The 12,817-nt window shown below is 37.5% G+C and overlaps 1 protein-coding gene and 1 long non-coding RNA gene across 3 annotated transcripts in view; one reads left to right on the forward strand and one right to left on the reverse strand.

Moving 5' to 3' along the window:
- The window catches only part of tle2b (TLE family member 2, transcriptional corepressor b), a 154,269-nt gene that overhangs the window by 126,706 nt on the left and 14,746 nt on the right, over positions 1 to 12,817 (reverse strand). Inside the window, exon 1 of one of the 2 annotated variants that reach the window (XM_024278859.2) lies at positions 1,088 to 1,422. The exons of the other annotated variant lie outside the window; for it this stretch is intronic. The gene's annotated coding sequence lies outside the window, so the exon portion shown is untranslated. Of the gene's footprint in view, positions 1 to 1,087; positions 1,423 to 12,817 lie in introns of those variants that run through there. 2 annotated transcript variants of the gene reach the window in all.
- Positions 35 to 1,361, forward strand: LOC112150490. Its single transcript, XR_004947701.1, has 2 exons — positions 35 to 253; positions 431 to 1,361. It is a non-coding gene; the product is annotated as an uncharacterized LOC112150490 (long non-coding RNA).

A 12,817-nucleotide genomic window follows, 5' to 3' on the forward strand; every position in this document is an offset into this window, starting at 1 on the left:
AATGTTAAATTCCTTTGAGTTTTCTTTTGAACTGTTTTTAATTTTATTTATTAACAATCTAGTTTTTCATTCACTTTAAATTGACCCTAATTCGACTCCATAGAACTCCAACAGGTTTTAACAGCCACGTTTTATTTCTTAATTTAATTTTATTCCGTTGTTTAACATGGACATCATTAAACATTTAGACTTTTTTTAATTTTCAGAGATATTTTATTGAAAAGTGATTTGATTGGCTTCCATGCAGCAGCAGGTAAATGCAGACTTTGACTCCAGAGGTCTATAAGGTCGGATTGTGGATCATTTTTGGGTCGATCTTCACCGTTTTACTGCAGACGTATCCATTAATTAATCCTAGAGTCTCTGGTTTCATCAGTTTACTGTCTAACTTTAAACGTTAACGCATCGATTATTTATTATTTTCTTTTAGAGGGTGAGATCCACTTCCTGTCTGAGCGTTCAGACGGATGGTGACACGTTTGAGTCTGAAGATACTAGGATGGATGAATCCAGTCAAACTCTGAGTCTTCTCCAGAGACAGGATAACAGTCAGAGCCGAGCGGAGTGATGGCTCCATCCAGGAAAGTGTGGGAACAGGTTGGAACAGGCAGGAAGAAGGTGTGAAAGCCGTAGGAGGCAGAGCTGAAGACGGTGAGGATCTCTTTGGGAGTCACACAGATGAAATGAGAAGATCAGAGCTGCTCCTCCTCTGCAGTGTGAATGTTTTTCAACTAAAATAGCAATTTAATGAATTAAAAAGTTGTAAAAATGTTTCTAAATAAAGTTTATTGAAAATAAAGTACATTTACAAATAAAAAGTTGAGTAGATTCAACGAGATTCTTGAGCAGTGGGATTTTTTTTTCCTATTTTGTCTTCCTACAAATTACTTGTTTTTCTTGCTGTTTTTCTTATTTTAGACATTTTTATGAAGTATACAGATTGAGGGGCCCCAGGTCATCATCTACCTTTGCCGAGTGGTAAATCCGCCCCAATCCACCTGTAAGGTGGTATTAGATGATCTCAAATCCAGACCAATCCAGAAGAGAAGGACGGAGGTGGCTGACCAAACACGGTGAAAACACTTACGTTAGAGATGGATGGAGAAGATGAGCTCCAACAGAAGCTGCTGAAGGGAAGAGAAGAAGAAGACATGATGAGTCTTTGACCTCTTTTAGAGGTCAGGGCAAACAGACAGCCTTAAAAAGAGACCCGGCCGTTTGTCTTCAGGGTCCTAGAGGAAGCAGGAAACTTCTCCTGGAAACAACCTGGTTTCTGAGCTGATTATGTTCAAGAAAAACATTTTTTGGTATCAGCTGGTGCTTCAGGAAACATTATAATAATAAAAATCTGCAGATAACGAGAGCAGGACATTTGGATGAGAAACACTGACAGTAAAGACTATCCTGGGAAAAACGAACACTTTAAACAAGCAAACGTTTTTACCACAAAGGTCAAAGTTTGTGCTGCAAATGATGTAATTCCTAAATTAATGAGCAACATTTTGCTCCTCGTTTGTTCTCACAATCATGTTTGACTCTAGTGCAGCCACGATTAATTGACGACTAATCGACTATTAAAATAGTCGACGACTTATTTAATAGTCGATTAGTCGTTAGTTTATATTATATGGAGTCAGAGTGTAGGAAAGTTGAAAGTTATAATGGTATTCTGCTAGCTTTTCAGACTATTTTGGCATTTACTAAGAATGTTTAGGCTATTTTGGAGTTTAGTTAATATTTTAGGTTCATGCTAGCTGTTTTGGCTAGTTTAGACTTTTTGTTTTTCAGACTATTTTGTAATTTAGCTAATATTTCAGCTGCATGCTAGCTATTATGGCAAATTTAGTTTTTTTAGGCTATAACACAAACTGAAAATAATCACAAGAATAAAAAAAATACAAATATAAGAATTAAAAAATACAAATATACAATTAAGTTTAGCTAATATTTCAGCTAAATGCTAGCTACTTTGGCTAATTTGGGCTTTTTTGGTTTTGTAGGTTATTTTGTAGTTTAGCTGAAATTTCAGCTGCACGCTTGCTATTTTGGCCAAATTAGTTTTTAAGGCTATTTTTTTATTTTCAAACACAAAGTGAAAATAAGCACAAGAATAAAAAAAATACAAATATAAGAATTAAAAAATACAAATATACAAGTAAGTGTAGCTAATATTTCAGCTAAATGCTAGCTACTTTGGCTAATTTAGGTTTTGTTTTTGTTTTTTAGGCTATTTTGGAGTTTAGCTAAAATTTAAGCTGCACGCTTGCTATTTTGGCTAATTTAGCTTTTTTTTTTTTTTTTTTTTTAGTTTTTGAAGCTGATTTGGAGTTTAGCTAATATTTCTGCTCCATGCAAGCTGTTTTGGCTAACTTGGGATTTTTTTCATTTTTTGGGGCTAATTTAGCAGCTTCAGCGTTTTTAACTATCAATTTCAGCATCTTCATCAGCCAAATTCAGCTTACAGCATTCATACTAGCATCATCACAGGTAATGCTGTATATCTAGTTTTTAGTTAGTTTAAAGCTAATAATGGTTAAGATTTGTGCTTTACATCCAGTTTGCGAATGACCCGATTAGTAACTAATTAGAAAAAATAATCTGTTATGAGTCAAATATTAAAATAATCGTTTGTGGCAGCACTATCAGAACAAAATTGCTCATTTTAAGAAGTTTATTAATCTATTCCCAACTTTCACAGCAAAGAGAGGGATCCACCATTCAAAGGTTAAAGGTCGGTTGTGCACAAACCAACACAAAACCTGAGAAGTCCAGTCAGATTCAGACCAAACGTGAACACACACATCTCCTCAGGCTTCAACGGTCCTAAAGGAGCTGCAGGTCGACACCAAATCAAGACGGAGCCTCTCCAAGAAAGGAACGCCAGCGTTCAAACTTCACAGAAAACTCCTCCGAGAAGTCGTCTGAGTTTCCGACACTTCAGCTTCCTTTACAGTCGACCGCTCTCTTTTCCCGCTCCCTTCATTCTAAATCCGTCACACGCGCAGATATTCAGCAACAACTCACTATAACAGCATCACCAGCATGCCTGTGTAGTCCATTGTACTAATCAGCATTATCTAATTGTCTAGATTGGATTATGCAGGTAATTATTCCCCTGACTCCTCACACCGAGGAGACAGATGGGCTCAAACACAGACTGAGACGTCGGTCCTGAGGCGCCGCGGGTCTGGTACCAGAACCGCTTATCAATGTGTGAAGATGTTTAAAAATGAAAGAAATGATCTGTGATCATCTTTGTTGTTACTCCACAAACCTTAAGTTGATGCAAAGTTGGAGGTTTATCTCTGTTAGTGGGAGGAGCTAAGCTCAAGGGGAACTTCTTGACGCCACTTTACCTTTGCACACCGAGTCTCTACCTACTGAAGATGGTGGATCAGCGCTACTAAACAACAAAAGAAGAAGAATGTCCCTCCCTGCAATCCGTGCATGTCCGGTGTGAACACCACTGGCTGACACGGTGTGAACGTCGCTGCAGACAAAATCATTTTAGTGCAAATCATTCAACGTCAGAAAATAGAAAATCAAAGATTTGTGGTGAGAATGAGCAGGGGGGTCTTCTTGTTATTGACCTCCAGCATTATCGATTAGTCAGTTGTCTTCTTCTTCTTGTGTTTCTAAGTCACTGGTGCTTGTTTCAGACAATCCAACCACCAAATGAATGAATAGAAGAGAAGTCAAAGTCAAAGTTTTAAAATAAAATCTTTTGGACTATTTTGGCATTTACAAAATATTTTTAGGCTATTTTTGAGTTTAGGCATTTCAACTACATGCTAGCTGTTTTGGCTAATCTAGGATTTTTCTTTTTTTTGTTTTTAGGCTAATTTGGCATTTAGCTAATATTTTAGCTGGCTTTCAGCTTAAGCATTTTCAGCTTCAGTGTTTTTAGCTATCATTTTCAGCATTCACACTAGCATTATCACAGGTAACGTTATATATCTAGTTCATAATTATGTTAAATAGTTACGGTTTTAAAGTTTTAAAAATGTAGTTTTAGGGTGTTCAGTAAATGTTTATCCAGTTTGCGACCTCGGGTGAGATTTGGATTTTGGCCCGTTGTGCGATTCAGTTTGACACTCCTGATTCAGCATAAACTAAAAGTTTTTCCATGAAAAATATTCAACATCAGACTTCCTGGTTGAACGCTTCCTAAAAGCAGTTTATCACCAAGGTTATGTAGGAAAATAACACTAAGAAGCCATAAGAACAAAGGTCATGTGTGATAGTGCGACAACAACTCATCTTATATTCTTAAAATGTTTGTTTAATACTCAGTTTCAAGTTTTGTGAAAGATCTAAAAAAGACGAATATAAAGATCTTCAGATCTTAATCTTTCAGAGAAACCGTTATGTGTATAAGTATATTTATATACTATTCTACTACTATTTTAACACTTTAAACTACAACTAAAAGTGTAAAGATAATTAAATCGTACTATAGGAGAAGATTGTAATAATAACGAGGATTTTTTGATTAATTGTGCTGAAGTTTTACATTTTTCAATAACATCTGAGAAAAACATAAATATCTATAAATCAGATTTATTTTAAAAAAGCCTTTTTTCTGAGTGTGAGTGCTCCGTAGGCTTCACATCTCAATTTAGACTTCTGAGGAGACTGTCAGCAACTCCTCCGTTCCACCTTAACAACCCTCTCCTGACTGGAAGCTCCCTGCGAGCTCTGATTGGAGGACGCGGCGCCTCCTTCCAGCCAATGAGCTCCTCGGGGCCCCACGTTGGGTCATGACGTCACGGCTGTGGACGTCCAATGGCGAACGGAGCTGGTTTGTTAAACGAGTGCGGATGAGGAGGGAGGGGGAGGGGGAGCTGAGGGGTCTGTGGGGATTGTGGGCATTGAAGTTCAAATTATTCACCCCGCCGTGCACGTGCAAACGCACATGCACGCTGTCAGTCACGCTACATAAATGCTCAGTAAATTCTGACGTTAATTTCAGCCCCTATTTTTACAGGAGATGCACACATGCACATGTACGTGCACACACACTTCACATGTGTGTGAAAATAAAGATGTTTTTTTTACTCTGATAATTTTACTTTATTCCACTCAAACAGAAGAAAAACAGGATGTGTCCTTTAAAGTAAAACAAATAAAAATAGTGCTAACGTGGTTTCTGAGCTTGTATATTTTTTTAACTAGTCTAATTTGGGAGTACCGTGTTGAAAAATTCATGTTTGCACTGCATAAAGAAAAGCCTGATAAATGGTTAAAGATGCGAACGCTGACGCGTCACTGCAGTCTAGTGGCTCCAGGCTGCATGGATGTAGTAAGATCTTCAGTTCTGGCTGGTATGGACACACGTGACGCATCTTCCCCACAAACCGCATGTTAGCGAAGCCCCTCAACAATAAACCTCTGCTGACCGCCTTCGTCCTTCCCTTATGGAGGCTGTCGCCAGGCTGTACTGACGCCACATGTATTCAGCTGTCACACGAGGATGTGTATAAATGCATGAAACTACAACCTGCCAGTAACACCAGCGCTGTGCATCACCTGGATGCCGGGTCTCGTCTGACCCACTTTCTTTGTTTTGACTTCTCTGTAGAGTCTAAATGCCGACAGATGACATTTGTTCTGGATTAACAAGAGTACGCTGGATATTAAATGCCTTTGAAATTGTATTTGACATCAAAGGCTGATTTCTTTGAATTATTTGGTTTAAATTATTAAACATGAGAATAAAACGAGATGTCTTCTTCTTCTTCACTTAGGGTGAGTCATATTGTGACTTGGAAAACTGCATTTCTTTATCCATTTTACCTCTAATTAACAGTGTCAGACTGCATGATAATGTTAGTCGTCTAATAGACATGATTCCATTTTTTTTCCGAAGGGGATTGTTCTATTGGTAGAAATATAAACGTTAAACAGCATTTTAAATGAGCCAATCTTCAGAATTGTATGAATTTTTGTGGCCATAAGTTAACTTGTAGGAAACCTCGCTCATGTTTTATGTAGTAAATGAAGTAATCATATTGTTTTGTTGAAATTTTGCTTCACGTTGAAGTTTTTCCTACCCAGAGAATTCTCTATTATTATTTGTTACTGCACTGTAATACCGTCTTTGAACACTAGATGGCAGTGTGGGTCATTTGCTAAAGCTGAAGCTTATGCAGCATCAGTAAATATCAGGGGCAGAGTTACTATTAGGCAAAGGTAGGCGAATGCCTGGGGCCCCAAACACCCCCAGAGTCGAAATCACTTCGACGGCCATTATTATCCAAGGGTGTCACAAAAATATATATCCCATGCTTACAGCATGCTAGCAAGCTAAGACAGACTTTTTAAAGAGATAAAAACAAAACAAACAAAAAAAAGTAAGATGTAATGTGAAAAAATCTAGTTGCAATAAATTTGTTTCTGCACTTTCTAAAGTGAAAGAAGACAAAACTGTAAAATTGTGGGAAAAAGGTCGACATTTCTTGAGAATAAAATAATAAAATAATAAGAAAAAAATCAATATTGCTTCATTACATTAGAACTTTATTTTGAAAAATAGAATGAAGAATTTTAAAGTCATAAATTTATGATTTTATTTGAAATGCTGTTTTTTTCCCTCATCATTTTATAATTTTATTCTCAGATATTTATACATTTATTTTCTTTAATAGTGGCCCTAACAGTCCACCATAAGAAATAAAAAACAGAGAATGTGATGGTGGAGGGGCAGAAAATGTCGTTTTAAGATTTTATTCTTTTAAACTAACTCCAGCTCCATTGTGAATTTTCTTTTTTATTTCGTTTATTTTATCTTTTTTAGTAAAGTCGGACCAAATCCTTAATATTAACACTGCAGAGGGCCCCATGTTGCTGTTTTCTGCTGCTGGTAAATGATACACGTTATCGCCATCATAAACATGTTCGGTGGCATTGATCTGCCACTCTTTAGACGTTTTCTTGTCTTTGATGTTTTAACCTTTTTGCATTTTTATCGTTTAGTCAACAATGGATGCTCTGAAAATAACAAATAAATTAAAAAATAAGATAAACACCAACAGGAAGTCAACAGGATTGGGATTACCTCAAAGCCAAAATGAAGCCACAGGCCATAGAGACCAGAGTTAACTCCGCCCATTTTCATAATATTTTTGAAAATGGGTGATTGGTCGTAGTAGTCATTGACTGTATCTAAGAACTGGACCGAGTGAGTGTGACATCATCCATAGCAAATACTTTACTTCCGGCTCCATCCGAATGACCACAATTCAGTCGTCATTTTATCGCGACACGGACGCCGATCATTTTGGAGCCAGGCGTTAGCAGTAAGCAGCGATCGGTCCGAGTCGGTCTGAGTCAACGTTTCCATGGCAACCACTCTCGCCAATCAGTAGTGAGCTTGTTAACGCTAACACTCGAGAGCGGGCAAATCTGTCAAACACTTTGAAAGTTGGACGTGGGGAGACGCAGGCTCCACCTACTTTTATCGAGGCATCTGATTGGTCAGTTTATAACTTGAAGTGCAGAAAAAAATATCAGAGCAAAAATTGTTATTCTGATAAAATGAAAAATAGTTGTTTATCTGTCTCTAAATATCTATGGGATTTTGACTTTTTGAAGCCAGTGAGTACTTCCTGTTTGGAACACTAGGGGGGAGGGGTCACTCAGTCCAGTTCTCATATACAGTCAGTGAAACAAGAGTTTTTTTCTAATTAGAACAGAAATCTGATTATTCATTAGAAAAATTGTTAAAATTTTCATTTTTTTCTGTCGCTGTTCTTCATATTCTGAAGGATTTAAGACTCTTATTGCACCTTCAACCAGAAAGAGAACCTTTTATTGATGGAGGAAGACTCTCAGGAACCAAAGAAAGCAGCTAACGACGAGCATGCAGGTACTTTTCTCCTCGTCTTCAAACATTTCCTTTGTAAACTTCAAGCTGTTGGTCATGAATTGGTCATGAATTGGTCTTCTCGATCCGTCTTCTGTCCTCAGACTAACAGAGACGTCAGCCGGAGCAAAGATCTGCAGCCCTGCTCTGGCAGACCCACAGAGAAACCTGGCCTGTGATGTGGGCGTCTGGATCACCTCCAGTCTGCTTGACGCTGAATAAATAGACGCCTGTTCACACGTCGGCACACAAAGGAATGCGGGCGGATGCGTGCCGACCAACACACACACACAGGACGCAGAAATGGCCGAGAATATTTACCTGCGGCGTGTTACGGGTCCCCGAGGGCTTACAAACACTCGTGCTCTCCTGACCCCGCAGTGCAAATATTTGGCTATTTCTGTGCGTCTTTGCCTGTTTTAACGTTTGCATTGACGTGTCTGGATGGGATTGTATATGTTTCTGTGAGATTATCTCATCTGGCTTGGCGCAGTTACACTCGGCGCCATAATTAGCTTCATCCAGTTTATTTCCTGCCTCTGGCTGCAGGAAAGAAGCGTGTCCCGTTAGTGTGCGCATGCACTCGTCTGTTTGTGGGTTTAGCGTTTGGGAGAGCTCTCATCTCAAATTGCAGAGGAAAGTTCCTCAACTTTTATTTATCAGACAGCTGAGTGTTTCGTGCATTTATGACAGTCAAATTCTGATTCTAATACATGATAATCAGCAGGTTTGCTCTGTTATTTTGTTGAGTGTCGGTGCAAAATCAACAGCAGAAAATGTCTGATGTTTTTGGAGAAACGATTGCTTTTCTGTCTTTATGAGTCAGGAAACGTCCTTAAAACTATTTTAGGTTCTAATTCTACGAAAGACTGTAAAGTCAGAATCATTCTATGCTGTTTTTTGGGGGTAAAAAATCCCAGCTGAGAGAGGAAAAGTTTTATCACCAAGAAATAGTTTTGATATTTAATGAGATATTTTGTGGAAATTTAGTCATTATCTTATTTCATAACAACAGTGCTGGATTTCCCACGATTCATTGCTATCTCTTACTTTCTTTTTATAACTCTTTGTTGTGTTTACACTGTAAAAAAGTGAAACACTGGATCAATTAACAACATTTTTAATTGACTTTAATTGAAAATGTAATTTGATTTAAAAAAACAGATATTTGTAAATGTAACGGAATTACACCAATTTTGCTAATTAATCGAATGTTTCACTTTTACCGCGCAAGTTAAGTTTATTTACCTCTGATTTTTTTTTCTTGTGTTTGAATTTTTTGCAATTCTTTGACATATTTTTCTAAAAATGTACCTGTTAAATATTCTTTCAAATGTTTTTATTTTAAACATGTCTCCTTCCAGTCTCATGCTCTATAAAGCTTTCTCGGTCGGTCGGTAGAGAGAGAGAGAGCGAGAGGTAAAGAGAGGTAGAGATAGAGTTCTGTAGGTAGAGAGATAGAGAGGTCTCTAGTTATTGGTTCATGAAAAAGCCGCATTGACAGGAACTTCCAGGTCACTTAAAGCTGCTGTTCTCAATGAAAAGGAATGAAAATCCTGAAGCTATTTCAGAGAATCCACTCAAAGGAGGAAATATTCTGCAGATTTGTCTTATTCTCAGAATGTTACACCAACAACAACACATAATTTATCAACAGCACAAACACTGAAATGAAAGAAGTTCTGTAGCACAAACCAGCAAGTACAGAAACATCCAAAGACTCTAGGAATTGTGGGTTTTTGCTCATAAAACGCAGAGTAAAGTTTAGAATCGACTGCTTGCTGCCTGTTGCATCATTGGAGTATTTCTCCAAACACAGTCCTTAAAACAAGCAGGTCTGTAGGACAGTGGAAACACCACCGTCTCCTGACAACCAAACCCCCCCAGGAGGTCCCACAAATAAAGTTCTGACTGAGAAACAGCAGCATGGAGGCTGATCCATTTGTACTTTTGATTGATCTTATTTGCTTTCTATGAGTCATAAAAAGCAAAAGCATCAGCATCATTGGTGTTTAAAGCTTCAGAGAATCGCTCTGTTCTGAGGATTTTCATCATCAGCTGAAACAGAAAACCACACAGCTCCTTCCAGAGATGATTTCTGAGCAGGAAGACGTCATGGAGATCAGTTTGATCCATCAGCTCATCAGGATCATCAGCGTCTGACCAGAGAGGAATCTGCTGCCGTATCAAGAATATAAATCACATCAAAGATCCATTTCTTCTGCTTCACTTCGTTTTGTTCTGTTCTTTCAAGATTCTGACAGAAGGAAACTTTATGGAAGACTGAAACGGACCAGCAGGCTCGTAGTGACAGAAGCAGAATTCAAAAGAACCGAGACGTGAGACGGACCAACGTGGGTACAAGAACATGTAGGCCTGTGTGGAGTTGAGGGTGTGTGTGTGGGGGGGGGGGGTAAATATGTGTGTGTATGTGTGCATGTATAATTGTGTTGCATGTACATGAGTCCACATGTATGTGTATATCTGTGTGTTCCTGTGTGCAGTTGTGTGTACGTGCATGAGTGTGTGTGTCTGCATGCATGTATATGTGTTTTTTGTGTGCACATGTGTGTATGCATATATGTGTGTGCTTGTGTTTTTGTATGTGTGCAAGTGTGTGTTTGCAGATATGTGTAAATAGATTTGTGTGTGTGCATATGTGTTTGTGTGCATATCTCTGTGGATGCGTATATTTCGTGTCTGTACATATTGATATGTCTGCATATGTGTGTGTGTTTGTATGCATTTATGTATTCTGTGCACGTGTGTGTATGCACGTGTGAATGCATGTTTATTTTTATGTGTGGACTTGTGTTGTATGTGTGCACATGTATCAATACGCATATGTTATTAGTGTTTGTGTGCATGCGTGTGTGTGTACATGTGTGCACGTGTCTGTGTGTGTCAGTCGGGGTGCAGATGGTGGATGTCAGTGTTGAAAAATTCATGCTTCCATGTTTGTGGATCCTGGGGGACGTTGTGTTGTTGAACTGCAGTAACAAAACCCACAGAAACACAACCAGACCAGAGCTGCAGGTCCAGCATCCGAGAGCAGACACTCAAACGCAGGTTTAGGGAGAAGTGCGACGTTTTCAAGAGTCTTCAGAGAAATATCTTATCACAATATCATGAAGGAAATAGTGAACGGGGTCAGAGAGGATCATGGGAGATTTTCTCATGTTTTTATGTTTGTTATTACAGTTTCTGAAGTGCAAAACTGAATTTTTGTGAAAATCTGTTTTCTCATGATGTGTTTTTTGTTTTGTTTTTGCAAAGTTGAACAGCAACAAAAATGAACTCCTGCTGCTCTGCAGAAACTATGTCCTAAAAAATGACAGATTTTATTTTTTTTAAAGTTTGGGCTGAAAATGGCATCATCATAATTAAAAGACTACTGGAAATGGACCAAAAGATGATCAGAATGAGTCTTAAAACATTATTTGTGGACATTTACAATTGATACATTTTTTTAATTCTGTACATTTGAAAGAAATGTGCTTAAAAATATTTAAAGTTTCTCCCTGTATTAACACCTGCAACAAAAGGAGGGAGGAGGTCTGTAGATGTTGAGCATTTTTGAAGGATTTCTAATGTTTTAAATGTGATCAAAACTTGTTTTTTCTCTAGTTTGTGTCATATTTGCTTAAAAAAGGAGAAAATCCTGGAAGTTACAAGTAAAACGGGAATTTTATAAAACTCTCCAAAACTGTTCACTTAACTGAGGATTTGTTAGTCAAAGATTCATAGACATTAATAACCCCAAACCGTTTAAAGCTGATCTCTCCAAGATCCTGTGGGTCTGGACTCTGTGCTAAATGATGGAAACTGGCTGGAAACTCTGAGACAAACCCAAAGCCTCACAGCGAGCTGAACCGGAGCCAGAATCCTGATTAAAGCCCCATTTTCGACTTTACTTCCTCTGGTTTTGGTCAGCTGCTGCAGCTTTGAAAGAGCTGTTAAACGCAGGATGAAGTCAAAGCAACGCCGAGGCTGGAGCTGCAGCTCCAGCTGCCTGCACACATATACAGAAAACAGCTGACTCCGGGGATTATGGGAAATAAAATCCATCTTTATGAAGGATGGTCTTATTTTTATTAGTAGTTGTATTAATAAGAATATTAGTAGTAGTTTTTGTACTAATATTAATAGCAGTATTACTAGTAGTTTTAGTAGTAGTACTAGTAGTAGTTTTTGTAGTTGTAGTAGTAGTATTAGTGTTATTAGTATTAATAATAGTAGTTTAAGTAGTAGTATTCGTGTTATTAGTATAAGTGGCAGTCTTTGTAGTAGTATTAGTGGTAGTTTTAGCAGTAGTAGTATTATTAGTAGTAGTTTTAATGGTATTAGCATTAGTGGTAGTATTAGTAATAGTTTTAGAAAAAGTAGTATTAGTCTTTGTTTTAGTGGTAGTATTAATAGGATTATTAGTAGGAGTTTTAGGAGTAGTAGTAGTATTATTAGTTTTAGCAGTAGTAGTATTAGCATAATTAGCATTAGTGGTGGTAATAATAGTAGTATTGGTAGTAGTTTTAGCAATAGTATTAGTCGTTTTTTCAGTAGTAGTATTAGCATTATCAGTAGTATCAGTAGTAGTATTAGTAGTAGTTTTAGTAGTAGTATTGGTGTCATTAGTATTAGTGGTACTATTAATAGTAGTATTAGTCGTTTTAGTAGTATTAGTAGAAGTGTTATTAGAATTATTAGTATCAGTGGTAGTAATAATAGTAGTATTAGTGTTACTAGCATTATTAGTATCAGTGGTAGTATTTATAGTAGTAGTATTTTTATTATTTTGGACCAAAGCAGCAGTAGAACTGGTTCACTTTGAGTTAAAAAAATCCTGTAATATTTCTGTTAATCCACTTTCCAAAAGAAAACAATAAATAAGGACAACACATTCAAATGTGTCACATGACCAAGGCTGTGGTCACATGGTTGTTTCTATGGTTTGGA

The sequence above is a fragment of the Oryzias melastigma genome, linkage group LG4 (genome assembly GCF_002922805.2).
Source record: "Oryzias melastigma strain HK-1 linkage group LG4, ASM292280v2, whole genome shotgun sequence".
NCBI lineage: Eukaryota > Metazoa > Chordata > Actinopteri > Beloniformes > Adrianichthyidae > Oryzias > Oryzias melastigma.